This window comes from Arachis ipaensis, chromosome B09 (assembly GCF_000816755.2).
Source record: "Arachis ipaensis cultivar K30076 chromosome B09, Araip1.1, whole genome shotgun sequence".
Taxonomy (NCBI): Eukaryota; Viridiplantae; Streptophyta; class Magnoliopsida; order Fabales; family Fabaceae; genus Arachis; species Arachis ipaensis.
In genome coordinates this window covers 121361122-121366768 of record NC_029793.2, presented here as the reverse complement: position 1 = coordinate 121366768, position 5647 = coordinate 121361122, and positions in this window count along the sequence as shown.

Here is a 5647-nt window from a genome sequence, read left to right as displayed (position 1 = left end):
TGCGCATCCCGGTTATGTAATACTGGGATATATAACTTGTGCCAGTGACAGACTGACAGTGCACTTAAGCAGCAGAATTATTTTACCGAAAAGCAAGAAAATCAATTGATTAGTTGCTAGTTAACTGTAATTAGTTACAACTGGTTAATCATGGTTAGTTTCAGCTTCAGCTGATTAGGTTTTGGTACAAGCAATATATATTTGTGTGAGTGAGTGAGTGACAACTCAAAAGATTCAACTTCACTACTAGTCATCACCTCAATTTCAAATCCTGCGGTAAACAATCTAATACTCAATTCCTTTCCATTCAATTTCTTGAATTCAAGGCCCTTTAACCCTAACAGTGATAAATTTGGAGAGAACAACCCCAAGACTTGGTAATAACAAGTTTTTTTGCAATAAAGGGCCATCTAGGATCTTGAAAATCATCTTTATAAAGATAAATTTTCAGTACAATTTGATTTTTTTCATAATCAAAAAGCTCAAATTGAATCACAAAGGTACAAATAATAGAGGCAAGATGGTTACAATCTATCTTAGTACATGGCTACTAGCTTCAATGGATTCGATGTTCAAGAACAAAATGGTGGGCTGCATATTCAGTCATCAGATCTGCTGGGACCAAATTGAAGAGTACTTTTTCAAATCAACCAAATATAAAATCACACCGTTAAAGGTACAATTAAAGACAATCAAGAAACAACGTTTAACAACTATAGAGTACATAGCAAAGATCAAGCATATTGTAGATTCTTTAGTTGCACTGGGAAGTCCATTATAAACTGAGCAGCATATTTAAACTATTAAAGAAGGTCTTAATGAAGATTTCCACATGATGCTGCTCATGCTTAATTCTAAACCTGAATTGTTTAGTCTTTCTGAAGTTAAAATTCTTTTGCTTACTCATGATGATTTGTTGGAGAAATTTAAGAAACCTGATAATATTGTGATTCACGCTAACTTTTCTCAAGGTTCTTTTCCATCCCTTTCCAACAATTTTAGAGGCAATCAATTTCGTGGTAGAGCTAGAGGCGGAGGTAGGAATTCTCGAGGAGCAGAGCTTTTATCAAAATCCTAGGCCTTAATATGTCAGGTATGTGGCCGCATTGGACATATTGCTTGACATTGTTTTCACAGATTTGATAAAGAGATACTCCTTTGTCTTAAAATCAAAATTCAAGATTCAATTCTCCTATCAATTTTAATGCTGCATCTTCAACATCATCTCAAGTCAGTTCAGCAATGTCTACACTGTAACACTCTACCACACAAGGCCTTATGGTGCAGTTGTAAGTTAAAAGTGACAAAACATTAGGACATCTAAAAATAAAGATACATAGATAGTATTTGAAGGAATATAGTTTAACTAGGAACCTGTGAAGAAAAGATAAACCAAAGCGACAACCATTATCACACTCGAAACGTTAAAGCGAGAAAACTTCACGTACAGAAATAACATATGTATATATATATAAAAGATCTTGAGTTAGATACATAAATAGTACTAGTCTCGACTTGCAAAGAAAAGGATACAAAATACATCCTTTTTCTCCAAAATAAAACTTTTAAGAGGAAAGTATATAAATACATATTCAACATTGGAAAAATATGCTAAATACAGGATAAACTTTAAAAATAAAGTCTTCTTCGCTTCACCAATGAGTCTTGCTCTCTCAGCGAGATGCGACACATCCTGCTATCTGAAAAATCAACAATTTCTACAACGGGTGAGAACTCGAAGGTTTTTAGTAGGGTAATAGTTCCAAATAGAGATTATGTAAAACTACATGAACCCACTAAACAATCCTAATCTCCAAACATACAAGGTTCAATCCTAAGGTTTAACTAATCCCAACAGGATTCAATTCATCTATGGTAATTGTACCCTTTCTGTTACTAGTCCCATCAGTACTAAGCAATCATCCTTATCAATATTTTCAGCCTCATAAGTCTTAGTAAATCTCAATAGTCTTAATAGTCTCTACAAATCTCAATAATCTCAATAAATTCAAACACAAACAAAATAAACAAGTTAATCACAATAAAGTGCAATTAGTTCAAGTAGTACAAGTAGCAAATAGATGAATAAGTAATCAAACAAACAATTATGCACACCCAAACAATTGCAAACAAATTTACATGATGCATGCATGTCCTACTGGCCATGAACTCACGTGTCGGTTAAACTGCCAGAACTTGACACATCTGGTGGTAGTTAACTTGGACATTGTCTCTCGATTGCGCATCCCCAGGAGAAAAACTATCTAATCTTATCATGAGCCGGTCTTTGAGAGAGAGTGTCCTGTCACTTGTCTCAGAGGGAGAGTGCCCTGTTACCTTGCAATCAGAGAGAACGTGGGCAAAACAACCTACCACATCCCCAAAAGTAACATTCTCAGCTTATCACAAGCTGGTCTCAGAGGGAGATTACTCTGTCACTTGTTGCATTGGGGTATCATTCTGTCTCAAAGGGAGAGTGTCCTGTCACTTGTCTCAGAGGGAGAGTATCCTATCACCTTCTCCATGTCACACCGCAACCATAAAACAAGCGGTATGAAACTATCGTCCTTACCCGGTGCAGGTACCAAATCAATACGCAAGTGGCATAAGACCACCATCTTTGCCAATCGAGAATCATTATCAATTCTCAAACACACAAGCGGGATAACACCCAAATCTTTCCACGCAAGCAAGACAACTTCCGACCTTGTCAATCTAGTCATTCAGGCCACAGTCAGTCAACAACAATGTATTTAACCAATTTCACAAGTTATTATATTTATTAACCACAATCCTTTATCAATTTTATCAAATTTGGATTCATTAATCTCAATTCTTTATCAAGAAATTAATTTCGTTTTCTCGTGAGTGAGATAACACCACCATCCTCACTGTGGGCAGGACAAGGCCACCATTTCTACTTAACCCAGAGCAAGTGGGACAAACCACAACCCTTGCATCTTACTCAAGTGTTTCAACTCTCAATCAGGAGTAAGTGGGACAAACCGCAACCCTTGCATCTTACCTAAGTGTTTCAAATCTCAACTCGGAGCAAGTAGGACAAATGACAATCCATGCATCTTACCCAGGTATTTCAACTCTCAACCCGGAACAAATGGGATAAATAACAACCTTTGCATTGTACCTAGGTGTTTCACCTCTCAACCCAGAGCAAGTGAGACAAACCACAATCCTTGCATCTTACCCAGGTAATTAATCAATAATCATTAATTTTAATCAATTTCATAACTTATTAGATTCATTAATCCCATTCATTCATCAACAATCAACCCCATTATTCCGTGAGCCAGATGAAACTACCGTCGTCACCGCGGGCAGGACAAACCTCTACCCCGCAATATTTTCATCCGGTTAACCAAGTGTTTATCTGGGAATTAATCAATTTATTTCATTATATCCCTTTCCAGTGTATTCATGGCCTATCAATTAGTTATTCGACTCTATACGGAGGTTAAAGGGGGTTATAAACATGTTAGGAAGGGTAAATAGTTCAAAATAATATTTTGGACAAAACTGGGTAGTTGCACGTACGCACACCTCGGGCATACACGCGGAACCTGAGTTCTGATTTCGCAAAAATTCACATTCATGCATACACATGTCTCGTGTATACGCACAAATCTGGGGTTATACGTATGCACCATGCGTGCATACGGGCGAAAGCTGCTACTGCCCCAAGTTCTACAAACTCTGCATAATCCAGTTCTTAACCCCAATTTTCAAATGTTCATAACTTTTGCTACAAAATTCATTTTTTATCTGTTTGTAGATGGTTTTAAAGCTCTCACTACCAATTTTGATTTAAATAAGTTTTACTCAAATCCAAGTTTCAAATACTAAATTATGACCCATCGAAATTGGTCAAAAATTCACATTTACACAATTTCTACATAGTGTCATTTTTTTTTTACAAATTCTCAATTCATTTCATTTTAAAGCCAACCAAAACCATTCCTAAGCATCCTCAATACTCATATATTAATTCTCAGTTCCATCATAACTATTCAAATTCTAACTACCATTTCCACTTCAATTGACCTTCTCATTATTCGATAACAACATAAACCAACACTCAAACATAACAATTCACACAATTTAGTCAATTAAGGCCTCTGGCCACAAGATTCACTAAACAATATTCAAATAATTTACCAAAATGCTTCCCATTACGGCCTCCAGCCTAACTCACCACTCAATAATCATTAAGAGGCAATTCAATTTACAATATCCGTTCTATCACAATCATTTAGCTATACCATTTACAATTCAAAAATCACAACTTTATCCATCATAATCATTATCTCCATGGAGGCTTATCACTTACCAAAAGGGTGCATATCACCCCCAAACACGACCTCTAGCCCAAGTTTTTATACCAATAGCCATTATATGCACTCAATCACAATTCATACATATAACTCATTAAAACTCATTATTTCACAATTTATACCACTTCACATAATCAATCATTCACACTAATACATCCATATCATTCATAACAACCATTATTTTCATTCAATCCTATCCTAGGATAATTAACCTAGATTTTCACATAATCTTACATAATATCTACCGAAATCAAAACCCGCATCTTATTAACAGCAATTTTTCAACACTTAAATTCTCTTCTCGATCACATCCAAGCCTCAATCAACGACACTAAATCTTCACCAAGTGCTCCGCAATCAATCCAAGCGCCAAAATTCACACCAAAATCAATCAAACACCCAAGCTATTTCATATTATCTAATTACATCAATTATTTTAACAATTCAAGCTAGGATTTGTAAATAAAAGGGAAAATCAAAGAAAAAAAATTCTTTACCTTAAAGAAAAATCATTTTCAACTAAATTATCAAACAAAATTTATTAAAAACTCCTTGAATATTTTATTTTTTCTTAAATGGGCAACTCGTAGTCGCACTCACAAGTCATAGCCCTGAAAATGTAAGGCAAGCTAATTAATTAAGAGAAGAGTTATGACCAAAAGAAAAAAAATTATATATGTAATTTTGAATTGTATTTACGAGGCTCCATTGTAAAATTCCATACCTAATCATCAATCGAGAAGCGATGGGAACGACAAAAACTGTGAATACCTAAAATTCATTTGACGGGAGGGATGACGGAATGAACTAAGAACCAATTCATTTTTTTGAAGAGTTGCAGGATAACCTAGTTGGTTCTTAAAAAGAAACAATTTGAGAATGTGCAATCGTCCGAGATGAATTTCTAATTTACAGGTCCGCGAATTTATGAACATATTAAGTCTAAGCCAGTAAAAAAACTAAATTTTAGTCGATAAATTATGTACTGTATGTAATTCTATTTTGTATAATCAAAAATTTAAGAAAAAAGACCAAATCTACTTACTGTTACATATACAGCATGGTAGCATACTAGCATGTGGATGTGGTGCTCCAACTTTGCATGGTACATAAATATTATTATTATTAGTATTTTTACCCATAATAACATTACGGGAATATAAATTTTTTAAATTATGGTCTACTTTGTTCTGACAGTATAGATTATGCATGGCACAAAAGATTTATAAAATCAAACTACTTTTACAAAAAAAATTATAGGTTGATAAAAGTTTTTGACTAAAAAGACTTATCTATAG